Source organism: Hemitrygon akajei, chromosome 29 (assembly GCF_048418815.1).
Source record: "Hemitrygon akajei chromosome 29, sHemAka1.3, whole genome shotgun sequence".
Classification (NCBI taxonomy): Eukaryota; Metazoa; Chordata; class Chondrichthyes; order Myliobatiformes; family Dasyatidae; genus Hemitrygon; species Hemitrygon akajei.
The window spans coordinates 8,719,095-8,734,256 of record NC_133152.1 but is presented as its reverse complement, the minus strand read 5'-3'; the positions used below and the strand labels follow the sequence as shown (position 1 = coordinate 8,734,256).

Below are 15,162 nucleotides of genomic sequence, written 5' to 3'. Positions count from 1 at the left end.
AAAAGGACTTCACTCATGATATCCATGCAATCTGACAGAGTTTGAGCAGTTTTGTAAAGAAGAATGGGGAAAAATTGCAGTGCCCAGATCTGCAAATCTGTTAGAGATCAATTCACACAGACTCAAGGCTGTTTCTGCTGCCAAAGGTGCATCTACTAAACACGGACTTGAAAGGGGTGAATACTTACGCAATCAATTATTTTGTATTTTATATTTGTAATTAATTCAGATCACTTTATAGAGATCTGTTTCACTTTGACAAGGAAGAGTCTTCTTCTGTTCATCAGTATCAAAAAAGCCAAATTAAATCCTCTGTGATTCAATGTTGTAAAACAGTAAAACATGAAAACTTCCGGGGGGGGGGTCGAATACTTTTTATAGGCACAGCATATACTTTGATAATGAATTTATTTTGAACTTAAGGCAAATCAGTTAGCATTTTGGTAATTCACTTCACCATTTAGTCTGCAGTTTTTGGTCAACATCAGAGACATATTAGAGGTTCATCAACAGTTAAAACAATTGGCAGAAATTAAATCAGATTTGTGAAATTCAGCGTATTTATTTATAAGTGTGGTTTCCAGAGATATGTCATATTTAAAGCCAAAATCCACATGCCTCATTCCAGCTGAGTTGATCTGAATTAATGTTGCTGTGTACTAAGCAAACTCATGAAGTGAATTAAAATACATGGCAAATATTGGGGAGGCTGGAGATTTGAAATTAAAACAAGGACAGTCGCCAGTTGAAGCAAAGTGTATGGAGAACAGAACTGAAACAAGCAGTCAGCCTTTCGTACCAGCTCTGCAGTTTTGTTGTACAGCAGCTGATCATTCACCTTAGCACAAATTCCTCTACACTAATCCTTTATCCCCTGAATCCCCCAGTATCAAAATATCTATCCATCTCTGTCTTCAATACTTCCTGACACTAAGCCTGCACCATGCTCTTGTGTTGATGATTTCAAAGATTCATCACCCTCGTATTCTCAATCCTGAATGACTCCGTGCCTGATTCTCCACACCATGGCCTGGGGAAACATCAATTCCACTTCTACTCTGTCAAGCCACATAAGGATTTTTAAAATTTCAATGTGATAATTTCTCATTTTTCTAAACTTTTTGAAATTAAACTGCCAGCTTGCTTTATTGTACTTCATTGGCAAGCCTTCTGCCCAGGAATCAATCTGGTGAAACATCACTGTCTTTCCTCTGTTACAGGCATATCCTTCCTTAGGTAGAGAGACCAGACCTGTACACAGTGTTCCAGGTGCAGTCACATTACATAGCTGTAGCAAGACATATACTCAAATCTGTTTTAGTAAAAGTCATTCGTAATAGCTTGCTGTGTCCACATGTTAAAGTTCATTTATTTTTTCCCTGTGAAAAGGCAAATAATGATGTGACAAACAGTAGTTTTCAGACTATTGTGTTCTGTTGTATATCATCCCCTCATGCGATACATACCTAGCTCTTACATGCACAAGATATTTCAGATTCCTATCACAAACAAGAGAAAATCTGTAGATGTTGCGAATCAGCGGGCCAGGCAGCATCTATGGAAAAGAGTACACCGATGTTTCGAGCTGAGACCCTTCCGCAGGACCGGTAGTTTACCAGCCTGGAGCATGTTGCTGAGCCAAGACTTTCACAGCTGTGTTTGGTTCTGCTATCACCTGTTGTTGACATGTTCTTGCCCAGTATTTCCATCTCAAGTCCAGCACACCAAGCTCACTTGTACAGCCACCGCAGCAGCAGCTGAGCATAAAAGACTCTGGATCAAATGTAGCGTACAACGTGCAGTAATTTAAAATTGACACTCAAATCATAGTTTCCAATGTATTTATGGGATTATTTATTAGACTCAAATGATAATTTCTATCCAAAGACTTTGACCAATACAAAAATAATTATTTTAAACCAGCATCAGTACAAAGAATGTTTTACAAATGTGTTATTATCTTCAAAGGTTATGGGTAGCATAATAGCATAGTCGTTAGCTCAATTGCTTTACAGCATCAGCGATTACTGATCTGGCATTTGATTCCTGCCACTGTCTGTAAGGAATTGGTACGTTTTCCTCGTGTCCAAGTGGGTTTCCTCCCAAATTCCAAAGACACACAGTTAGGGTTAGTGTTAGTTAGTTGTGGGCATGCTATGTTGGCACCGGAAATTGGTAATACTTAAGGACTGCCCCGACACAATCTTCACTGATCTGATTTGGTGCGAACAATGCATTTCTTTATATGCTTCAATGTTTCAAAGTACACATGACAAATAAAACTAATCTCTGAAAAAAACAGATGGAGTTTCCTTCAAAGTTTAGGTCCTGGGTCATTTTCCCTGTTTTCCTACTAAAACAAAATCTACAATTTATGTATAATCTGCTGCTCTGAAACACTGGAGAGCGCTTGAGCTAGAAGACTTTCAGGCACTCAGTCTAGACAGTCTCTGTTGCCTCAGTACAATGCCAAAAGAGGCAAATTAATTTAGCTAACAAATAAATTAAATTTGTTTATGTTCTACATGCTATTATTCAGTATCTGTCAATGGACAATTAAATATGATAGAGGTCTTTAAGAGGCTTTCAGATAGACACGTGAATACAGAGAGAATGGAGTGATGTGGACCATGTGCAGGCAGCAGGGATTTGTTTAATTAGGCACCATTAGTCTAATTAGTTTGGCACAACATCGTAGGCCAAAGAGCCTGTTCCTGTGTTATAATGTTCCATGCTCTTTGCTCTAAATGAACATTTTTAGCATCAAGGTGAATAACTTCATATTTATTAAGACTGTATGACATTTGTGCAAATGTGGCTAGTTCCTAAATTGGTCTTGAAGTTATTCTTTAACAGATAACTAGAGATTTTTCTTCTATTCTGTAAAAGAGCAACTGACAAAATAAAGGGCAATTTGAAATATGCACTTCATGGCAGTTCATCTTTATAAGTAGACTGCAAAGAATAGAGAAAAACAGAGTTTGTCACTTGTTTTGATGAGATTTTCAGCGCTTTGCAAACCACCCCTACAGTGTGGATGAAATGTATTCAACCCCTTTGGAAGTTAAATGATATGTTTGGCTATCAGACTGCAGTAGGCCCTGGAATGCTTGTGAAGGTAGAGAGTATAATGAATGCAGCAAAATCCTGGAGGAAAACCTGATGCAGTCTGCAAAAGAACTGCGAATTGGGAGAAGATATGTTTTCTAGTAAGATAATGACCCCAAATACATAGCTAAAGCTACACAGGAATGGCTTAAAAACAACAAAGTTAATGTCCTGGAGTGGCCAAGTCAGAGTCCAGACCTCAATCCAATTGAGAATTTGTGGCTGGACTTGAAAAGGTTGTTCACTCACAATCCCCATGCAATCTGACAAAGCTTGAGCAGTTTTGTAAAGAAGAATGGTGAAAAATTGCAGTGTCCAGATGTACAAAGCTGATAGAGACCTATCCACACAGACTCAAGGCTGTAATTGCTGCCAAAGGTGCATCTACTAAATACTGACTTGAACAGGGTGAATACAGGGAATCAATTATTTTGTGTCTCATATTTGTAATTAATTTAGATCACTTTGTAGAAATCTGTTTTCATTTTGACACAAAATTTTCTATTGATCGGTATCAAAAAAGCCAAATTAAATCCAACGTGATTCAATGTTGTAACATAATAAAACATGAAAACTTCCACGGGGGTGAACACTTTTTATAGGCATTGTACATCCCTTAATGAGATGCATCCAGTAATGAAGTACAAAGCTTTATTTTCCAACCAGTGAAGTCAATAGGTAGAAAATCCAGAATGCCATATATCAGTTGTATGGATCTCCATGTGCCATTCCTTCTCTTAGTAGAGGTCATATCAATGAGTAATATTTCATCTGACACAAATAGCCCTTCACTGAGTGAAACTTTACTCAAATTACTAAGATGTCCTGCCTCCTGGGTTCCATCAATGTCATTAATAATGGATGCAAAAGCGGATCCTTAAAACTGAACATTTGCAATGTTAGAAATTGCTGTTTATAACTATCCTTGTTTTCGACCGTTGCTTTTCTCGGTTTTCTGTAAAGTTTGCAGCCTCTCTAGTCCATTGAGCCAACACCATTACTACGTGTTTATGCATGTGGGTGTCTATCATTACACATAAAATGCTGGAGGAGCTCAGCAGGTCAGGCTGCTTTGAAGGGAAATGAACAGGAGACATTGTTGCTCAAGATTTCCAGCATCTGTAGAATCTCTTGTTTCTCTGTGTGTGTCTTTCATGCTGTTTAATGCTTAGAGGTTGATGCTTTTTGCCTCCAGCATTTCCTTAAACTATAGGAAAACAGAGTCCGCAGGCTGTGTCCATTATAACCTATCAATTTAACACCTTTAATGTAATAAAGTGCCTTGAGGTGCTCCAGTAGAATATAGATATTTACAAAAATCATGAACAACATAGACAAGGAGAATAGCCAAGGTCTTTAGCCAGGGTTAGGTGAGTAAAAAACCAGAGGGCATGTGTTTAAAGTGAGGGAGGCAGGATTTAAGAGGGACCTGAGGCATTTTTTCACACTGATGGTGGTGTGTATATGAAATGAGCTGCCAGTGAAAGTGGCATAGACAGACACAATTAGGACATTTAAATGACATTTGTACAGGTATATGGGCAGATCAGGTTCAGACTGATATGAGCCAAATGTTGGCAAATAGGATTAGATTAGATGGGAATCTTGTTTGGCATGTATTAGTTGAGCCAAACAGCCTTTTTTCCATGAAGGACTCTAGTTCTAACATTTGTCATTAAAAGACAATTTAAACACATAAAAATAATTAAACTCAACATTAAGTTAGGTTTGTGAAAGAGGTAAGTTTTAAGGATTATGTTGGAAAAGGAATTCCAGAGCTGAAGGCATAGAGAGCAGAATGCAAGGCTGCTAGAGGAGAAGAGTTGGAAGAGGCAGAAATCTTGAAGAGCTGTGAGATACTGGGTCAGAATTAAGCTTTCAACATAAGAATGAAACTTTAAAAACAAGAATATATCTCTTTATTCAATGTTAATAAAGAGGTCATATCAATGAGTAATATGCTTTATTCATAATTACATGTTGAGACCAGGACAGGTCGGGTCGTCCAAAATTGTAACACTGAGGAATTTAAATTTGCTGGCCCTCTCCATCACTGGTCCTCCGATGAGGACTGGCTCATGGATCCCTGGTTTTCTCCTGCTGAAGTCAATAAACAGCTCCCTGGTCTTGTTGATATTCAGTGAGGGGTTGTCGTTATGGCACCACTCAGCCAGATTTTCAATCTCCCTCCAATATTCTGACTCATCACCACTTTTGTTTTGGCCTATGTCATCAGCAAACTTGAATATGGCATTGGATCTGTGCTTATGCACACAGTCATGGGTAGAGCGGGTAGAGAGGGGTCAGAGCACACAAGCTTGCGGTGCACCTGTGCTGACTGGGGTCTGCAAGTGAGGAAATCAAGGAGGTATGACACAAGGAGGTATAGGAGATTATTGATTAGTTCTGAGGGGATGATGGTATTGAATGCTGAGCTGTAGTCAATGAAGATCCACCCTGATGTATGCATCTTTGCTGTCCAGATGTTCCAGGGTTGAGTGAAGAGCCAATGAGATTGCATCTGCTGTGGACCTGTTGCTCGGGTAGGCAGATTGAAGCAAGTTGCTTCTCAAGCAGGCATCGATATGTTTCAACGCCAATCTCTCAGAGCACATCACTGCTGTGGATATAAGTGCTACGGGACAATAGTCATTGAGGCAAGTCACCACGTTCTTCTTGGGCAATTATATCCTGCTTGAAGCAGATGTTTGCCTCAGACTGCCAAGGTGAGAGGTTAAAGATCTCAGTGAACACTCCAGCCAGTTGTTCAGCGAAGGTCGTTGTACTTGGCCCCATACCCCATTTATGCCGGATGACTTTCTTGGGTTCTCCTTCATGAAGGCTGTTCGCACGTCGGCCTCAGGGACTAAACTCATAGGATCATCATGGGCTGTGGTGGTCCCTTGATGGTCCCTTCATGCTTTGATGGTCAAAATGAGCATAAAAGCCATTGAGCTCATCTGGAAGTGGAGCCCTGCTGTCCCCTATGTCACTTGATTTAACTTTATAAGAGGGGATAGTATTCAAGCCCTGCCACAACTGTCAAGCATCCTTTGTTGATTCAAGTTTAGTCTGGAATTGCCACTTCACCAGTGAGATAGCTTTCCAGAGATTGTACCTGGAACTCTTGTAACTTTCTTGGTCACCAGACTTAAATACCTCTGATCTGGCTCTCGGTAGATTGTTCCTTCAGGGCTTCTGATTGGAAAGACGGAGTAATGTTGTGGGAACTCCCTCATCTACAACCATTTTATAAAGTCTATGACAACCATGGTGTATTCATTCAGTTCCACAGATGAGTCCCTGAATGCGGCCCTGTCCACTGACTCAAAACAATCCCGTAGCAGATCCTCTGCCTCCCGTGGCCACCTCTTTGTTGTCCGAATCTCTGCAGCTTTGTCCTGTAGCCCCTGCCTGTATGCAGGTAGGAGAAGGACAGACAAGTGATCCACTTACCGAAATGTGGTCTGGGCATGGAATAGTAAGCATTCCTTCATTTAATATAACAGTGGTCTAGTGTGTTGGAACCTCTGGTGCTACAGATTATATGCTGATGGTAATTGGGCAGGATTTTCTTTAAACAAGCCTGGATGAAGTTCTCAACTATGATTTGAAATGTGTTCATTGTTTGGAGATGGTATCATGCACTTAATTATAGTTGCTAGTCGGTCACTGGTGGCCGACTAAACTGCAATCAGGATTCTGGAGGAGAAATCTCTTGGTAAATAGAATGGATGGCATTTGACTGTTTTGTGTTCAAGGTCAGGGGAACAGGAGATGGACTGAACCCCCACATCAGAGCACCGCTGAAAGTTTATCAAGAAACACCTTTTACCTTTTCTGAATCAGCAGTTCGGTCCACACGGAAAATTGAGAAGACTTCTGGTTTGAACACAATATCTGGCATGCTGAGAGAAAGCCAAATCTTGCTCAGATATAGAATACAATAGTCCCTCATTTTCCTCCGATACTGTAATGTTGACCTCAGGTCATCAATTTTGTTCTCCAGCTACTGCACATTTGCTAACAAGATATTGAGTGGATGGAGCCTCATCCTTCTGTGTTTCAGCCTGGCGTGGAGTCCCCTCCACCCCGCTTCCTGCCTTGCTTCTGGCCATGATGATGAATCTAAATCCCTTTAAAGTTGCTGCACTTGCCTGGTCCACCTTGACCTTCAGACAATCGTGAAATCTGTAGATCATTAAGATGATTTAAAAGTAGATTACTTAAAGGGAAATTACATGTTTCTGTTTTGTGCTCTCTTTAAATGGATTCTTATCCTTGCAATACTAGTATACTACAGGCTTCCAATTCAGAGGCAAATGTGATATTAATGACTAGAACTGACTGCTATTTAATTTCTTAATAGATAGTGATGCACATTATTTTCTCATAATGCTTGAATGAATCTGCCATTAATTTCTTCAAAAACAATTATTAGCTAGTGATTGTTAGTACTGGTCTGTCCAGCTTTTGTATGGCGTGTATCTTGTGGGAACAGTACAGCGCAGTACTGTCTGGTCAGATCACAATGGTGTGTCCACCTTTTAATCTACTCCACAATCAATCTAACCCTTCCAACATAGTTCCCGACCCTTCAATTTTTTCACCCATCTGCATATCTAAGAGTTTCTTAAATGACCTTAATGTATCCGCCTCTACCACCACTCCTGATAGTGTATTCCAAACATGTAGCACTCTCTGTGTAAAAAAACTACCTCTGTCATCTCCCCTAAATATTGCTACACTCACCTTAAAGGAAGCTGCTCTGGTAATCGCCATAGGTGCTCTGAGATAAAGGCAAAGGCTGTCCTCTTGATTTACAAAGGGGGAGACCTGAGCCTGTAGTGCCCGAGGCAGTGGTCACGTGATGGGCCAACCTGATCAAAGGATCGACCCAGGTAGGGTTGGAGAAAGTGACCAGGGTATAAAACAATCGAACACCAGTGACGACTTCCCTTGGAATTGGGCTCATCACAGGTTAGTTCATGACTGACGCTGTGGACTGATTGGAATGGTGCACTGCAGTTAAACGGGCTTAGGTACGCTTCCGAGTTAAGTACCACTTATTCTAACTTAGCAGTAAAGTGTGCTGTCTGCAGCATTACATGTGCAAGGCTTATTTCTATGGGATCTCAAAAAGTTCTTAACTTTTGATACAACAATTGGATCCGTTGAAATAAACTGCACTCTCAATGTTCAAGAAGAGTAGAAAAGTCGAGTCGACTCCTGAAGAGTTCCGTATCCCAGGGTGGACATACAACTCTAAGGGCTTCGGAAGTCTGGCCGATTTACTGGTGGCACATGGTGTCCCAGTGGACTGGTCAGACAGGCATGGAGCTGGGGCACCGCAGGTCTCAGTGCTCCAGGCAGGCAGGTTCCCAGAGAAAAAGGGTAGCCAGAGAGGAGCATTCTGGTTTCTGGGCTACCCCTGTAAGGGATCAGCAGGGTGAGCTTAGGAAATGCAGGGAGGAGAATGAGAATTTAAAACAGAGATGCACCATGATGGGTGAAACTGTGCTATACGCTCAGCAGAGGGCTGAGGCTTTAGAGGAGAGTAATGTGAATATGACCTGTGAATTATCTAGACTAGGAAGGAGTAAACGGCCCAGCGATCCCCAGACCCGGCAAAGGTGCGGACCAGTCTTAAAGGGTGAAGACCCAGAAAGCTGGGATGGGAACATATGGGATTCAGAAGAATCTCGGGGGAAGCCAGCGAGAAGGCGCCTTTCCCTTCACCCCCACCATATTTGCCTTTCGCTCTCCCCCCCCCCCCCCCCCCCCCCCGGCGCTCCGCATGGACCATCAGCCGGCCACACTGAGCCCACTCTACCCCTCCCTGGAAACATTGGGAGGAAGGGGTCCCCGGACGTGAGTGATGGGTTCGACCAGCCCCCATCCATAGGGGTGTGGCCAAGTCTCCCGGTGTGTGTATGCGGCAGCCTTGTCCCAACCGGGAGACCTGAGGCCGTATATACTGGTGGCAGTTCATTAGGGCAAGGGAAACCTGCAGCGATGGTTAGCACAAATAGATACCAGTACTGATGCCACCATTATTCCGGGGTAGACAGGGAAAATTGAGGGCCAGAAAGTAATGGTAGAGGGTCTGGGTGGTACAATCACTCCTGTTAGGGAGTACACAGTTCCCATTAGTTTCCCTGTACACAGTTTCAATGTGTACTGAAAACAATGGTCCCCTGTTTTCAGTAACTGTTTTGGTAACCCCCTCTCTGGAGTGTATCCTGGGGATGAATGGGTTAAGAGGACAATTGTTGCATACTAGCAGGGGCCCATTTACTTTTGGGGTTTGTAAAGCCACAATTATGGTGGGCAAAGCCAGATGGCACCCTGTTGTAATACCTCACACCCGCGGAGGTAGTGAACACCAAGCAGTACCGGATACCGGGAGGCACCGCAAAGATTAGTAAGGCCATGGAGGAGTTCCTCCAGAACAGCGTGATACACCTGGCTACCTCCTCCTTTGACAGTCCGTAAACCAGACAGCTTGTGGAGGATGATCATCGACTACCGTCAGCTGAACCGGCCTCAGCGGTACCCGATGTAGTCACCGTGGTCGAGGACATCGGGGGAAGGGAAGGCAAGCGCTGGTGTGCGATTGTGGACTTGGGAAAGAAACTCTTGCCTCTCTATCTCACTGAGCCAGAAGTCACAGGACCAGTTTACATGTACCTGGGAAGGCAGGCAGTACACCTTCTGCCGTTTGGCTCAGGGATATACACACAATCCTACGCTCGGCCTCGGGATCATTGCCAAGGACCTGGTCGGCATGCCCTGGAACCCTAACATCTCTTTATCCCACTACATTAACGACATCATCCTGTAAGGAAAGGATGGGAAATAGGTGGCTCAGGCCCTGAACTTATTATGCAATCGCCTAAGAGAGGATGTTGCCTTAATCTAGCCAAGATACAAGGCCCCAGCCCAGAATGTTGTTTTACTGGGTATCCAATGGCATGCTGAACGTCGTGAGATCCCAGAAAAAGCAGAAGATGCTGAATACCTCGGTCTCTAGCAGCAAGGAGGAAACACAGCGATTTGTTGGACTCCTTGGCCACTGGAAGCGGCACGTTCCCCACATAGCCAAGCTTTTGTGGCCCCTCTACCGAGTGTCAAGGAAGGAGGCAAACCTCCAGTGGGGACCAAGGAATTTGATGCAGCCAAGCTCACTGTGGAGCAAGCCTTTCCTCTGGCCCCCTGACAACAAGATGCCCTGTACAAACTGCAGGTGTTAGCCACCAACACTGTGGCAGAATGGAGTCTCTGGCAGATGATGAACGACAAGCGAGTCCCCATTGGCTTCTGACCTTGCCAGAAGCAGCCATCAGGTACATTCTGTTTGAATGACAAGTGCCTGCTTATTACTGGGCATTGACATCAACGGGCACCAGATGGAAGCCTCTCCAGTTACCCTCAGGCCCCACTTGCCCACCATGCAGTGGGTGAAGTCAGAGAACACCACACACAAGGTGGGCCGTGCCCAGCGCTGATCAATTGTCAAGTGGAAGTGCGAAGAAGGGGCCAGATGATGTCAGTCTATTGCACAAGCAGGTGATGGAGCTTCCTCAAATGGGATGCCATCTCGCACAGGAGGCCCTCCCTCAGTCCCCAGTCTCTCGGGGATGCCTGTATGATGAAGGGACTGAAGATGAAAAGAAAGAGGCTTGGTTTACAGACGGGTCCAGATGGGAGAATGGGAAACTTGAGGCTGCCACACTGCCTCTGAAAGCCCCCATCCGTCTGTGCACAGGCTCCTGGGCTGTTGTGCATGGTTACGGCCATTTGGATGGCCTGATGGCACCAGCAGGACTGGAACATCCATGGCCATCCATTACGAGGCAAGCCCCACTGGAAACAGGCTCAGCTGCAGCCCATTCCCTTCTACCATCTAGATGCCCACACTCCCAGGAAGGATGACGATTCCACTTACATTGCCACTGCGCAGATGATGAGTCTCACTACTGCACAGCTCGAGTTGGCGGACTGGGGGCACCAGAAGAGTGGCCATCTAGGGGTGGAGGCACGCAGGAAATGGGCCAAAGATGAGTTGAAGACTGTGATAAATCAAAGTGACAAGTGCCAGATAGTAAAACCCTGTAATTTCCACTTGAGACCAAGAGCGACAGTCTGACGTGGAAGTGGCACCGGGCAAGGTTGGCAGATTGACTGCATTGACCTGCTGCCACCACAGAATAATAAGAAGCTCTGCTTGACCACTGTGGACACTCAGTCAGAGGTACTCACTGCATTTCCCCGCGGCTGCGTAGAACAAGGAAGCACCAGAAAATGAATGCAACAGCTTTCATCAATGTATGGAACACCTCGGGAGATACAGTCGGAGAATGGATCTCACTCCTCCAGATCACAAGTCTGCAGATTCCGGTATATTATGGGTCTCCCATATCCCCTCCTACCCCCAGGCATCAGGACCTCGGAGGCAGCAGCTAAGACTACTGATGCCGACCCACACATTGCAGGGGTGGTTAGGAGTATCGCAGCTAATAATTTAAATGCCCAACCCTCTAAATACAGAGGCACACCAATGTCTAGACAGCTGTCCATTGCCGACAACCCAAAGGACTCAGGGAAGATATGGGTTAATGTTCCCCCATAAAGGGCCATGGAAAGGAGAGGTGGTGGCCTGTGAACCTGGTAACACATAATGGGCAGCGGTAGAGGGGGAATCGGGGCTAATGCGCTTGAACACCCAACGGTTGACAAAAAAGTGAGTGTATGTGATTGCTCCACAGGGAGGATGAAGCTGATATTTCTGGTGGTCGACTGCACGGATACCTCTGCCTACATCATTGAGGCTCCGGTCTGAATCTCCTTCCTCTCCCTCTGTTATGAATACGCCAGCCACCTAAACCCACCTGCCTGTTGGATCTGTATGCTGGTGCTTCACTATGGCGACGGAGGGATTCCACTCTGGGCCACACCCCTGAATGAGAGTGAACAGTTGTATGTATGGGCCTTCTCTAATAAGACTGGGTGAAGTGCAGCCGGGGCCTCTGCCCATCCCACTGACTGTGGGTGTCACTCTTTTGAGAGGTGATGCCACCCATCGCCCCTGCATCCCAACGCCATGAGTGATTTAAGTAAAATAGCCCTGGCAGTACACAGAGAACAGCAAGTGGAGGCCACCTACCATTGTAATAATGAAGGGAAAGGGTCCTTTATCAGTAATAGATCATGTACTTGTTACACCACGGCAGATCCCCCTGCTCCAGTCAATGGTACCCACTGGGTATGTGGAGGGAAATCATACCCCTGGCTTCCTGGAATGCCAGGCGACTTGTGGGCCTTATGGGCAGATCCTAAACCCTGAAGAGGGTGCTGTTATCTGGTGTATGTAGTACCTCACATGCCGCACAACGCACCACAATCTCCTAGTCTTGAACAAATACAATAAAGTTCTCTTCTATTCTATGCCTCTTATAATCAAGTCAGTTCTCATCCTCCTTTGTTTCAGAAAGAAAAGCCCTACCTAGCTCACTGAGAGTTTCTTCATAAGCCAAGTTCTCTAATCCAGGCAGCATCCTGGTAAATCTCCTTTGCACCCTCTCTACAGCTTTCATATCCATCTTATAATGAGGCGACTAGAACTGAGCACAATACAATGCAATAGAGTCAATAGAATATAAGACATATTATCCCACAAGTCGTTTAGGGGTGAAAATTTTCTAAAGATAACATATTATACACACCAGTACAGAAATAAATCCATTAACTTGAGTTAAGTGAATTTAGCATGTTTCCTTTCACCACGTTGTAATAGGAAGTATCTGCTTAAAGTCTTTCATCTAGATTGCATGCAAGCAAAACAGGCACTCTCCAAATTACTTGTAATCAATATTTAGGAGATCATCTTGTCATCCATTTGTAGAAAGCGCAAAATACAGTAGTTCTGTCTGAAAGAAATACGTCTAGATTGCCTTCTACTTATCAAAATGGTGAATGTTTCGGAAGATTCTAACAGAAAAATATGCATGTTGACAGCATTCTTTCTTCATTGAGAAATACCGCTTTTCATTGTGCTTTGAAAAAATGGCTTTAGATGTCAGTAATAGAGGAACAGCATGGGTGTGGGTTGTATATTCCCACTGGTTGCTAAGATCATAAAATCCCTAGTGATTAATTCCTTGCAGATTTTCTCGTCTAATACCCATGGAGATGGGAATCCAATCTCTGCCAATAAAGAACTCTATAAATCAATAGTCACTCATTGATTGCAGCTGCAGCAGTGATGAAATTGCATCTTAACCTGTCCTTCTGTGCAGTCTGATTATCTTTCCCCCTGACAGAATATTGTTTGTATCAAGGACGAACCTATCTCAATAAAAAAAAGAGATTTCTGTTGGCACAAAAGGCTAGCAACTATGGTGGCATCTAAGAGGGGGAAAGGCAGGTTACCACTGCAGGCACAGACCCTGCATTGCAATTTAAAGCCTTTTTAATTCCCATGTTCCAAGAAAAATTGGAGTTGTAGTGAGCAGATTTTAAAGAATGCATCAGGCATTCAAAAGTTCAGTTTATAAACTTACCAAAATGGCAAATAGAAATGGAGAATTAATATTACAGGTAATTTGTAAGTTTTTTAGGCAACAGTATTGCAGATTTTGATGTTGCAACAACGTGAAATGTAAGACTTATGTGTGTGCAGTGATCATCTAGCAGCGTTATTTCACAGAAAGCAAATTAGTAATCTAGAGGAGTAAGATTTTTTCCTTGAAGCAGGTTTAATACTTGCGTAGCAGCTTAAACTTTGTCAGTTCTCTTTCCCTTATTCCCATGGTTCTATTGTCCTTAGGAAATTAGGACATTCTGATAGGTGATGACATCAGACAAGGGAATACTCATGTTCTTACCCACTAAGCAAATGATTGTAGATAGGAGAATCGGATGAAAATGTAATTGTCTCAAGAGTGTTTTAAGTACTTTTTATTCTTTCCTCCATTAATTGTTTAAAAAATCACAAATTGTCATTTATTTCTAGTTTTATGGTTTGATTTTCTGTCACTGCTGTAACCTTTAGTAAATAATTACTGCATCCTGGGATTTCAATGATTGTCTGCATTGTTAGAAATTCCCTTCATGAATGTTTGCATTTCTTAAGGAAAATACCAATATAAGAATATAGCTTTTAATAACATAGCAGCAATCTTTTATGTTCATCTTAGATATAATACTGATATTGGAAGCAACCTTTTACTGATTCCTTTAAATAGGAGTTAGAGAAAATCATGGGATTGGTAGGCTTTGGGATCTGACAGGGGTTTTCAAGACTCTCATCAGCTTTCCATTTTCCATTCATCAGGATACACACAGGAGTGCAGTACCAAAAAAAATCCAATTTTGTCTGCATTAGTAAGCAATTCCTCTTTTGTCTGTTTTAACAGCAATAACATTATTTACTATACTATTGCTGTTTTAACAATAAATGCACATTTGGTAAACTAGTTCCTGAATTTTAGTCAGTTATGAAATTTAGTAGTACATAGACACACTCCTGGATGGACCAAGGGCCATTAACATGAAGACTTGGACTTATAGATTGTATACTGCTCCACCAGAATTTGCCAACTGTACCCATTGTTCTAGTGGAAGAAGTATACTAGCCCTGGCACTTTCCCTTGCAATCACACCACCATCAAATGACCTGAACAGTCCTTCTGGGTGAGGCAAACTTCACATGCATCTTCTCCAACCTTGTCCACTGCACTTGTTGCTCCCAGTATGGCTTATTCTACATCGATGAGATCAAGTGCCAATCAAGCATTTTGTGGAGCTCCCACATTCAGTCCACAGTGGTTACCCCAAGCTCGCAGTTGCAGATCATTTCAACTCCAGTCTTCATTCCCACACTGACCTGTCTATTTTTCACCTTCTCTACTATCAAGATGAAGCCCAATTCAAACTAGAGAAGCAACTTACATTCCATCTGGGTAGTATACAACCCAATAACATGAATATTGAGTTTCCCGTTTTAAGGACACACCTGTTTTTTTTAAACTCCACTTCCCCCACCCTTCTTCT

At 43.2% G+C, this 15,162-nt stretch overlaps 1 protein-coding gene across 4 annotated transcripts in view; it reads left to right on the top strand.

The window, feature by feature from the left end:
- Positions 1-15,162, top strand: part of disp3 (dispatched RND transporter family member 3) — a 613,218-nt gene that overhangs the window by 475,166 nt on the left and 122,890 nt on the right. The gene's annotated exons all lie outside the window — the stretch shown is intronic.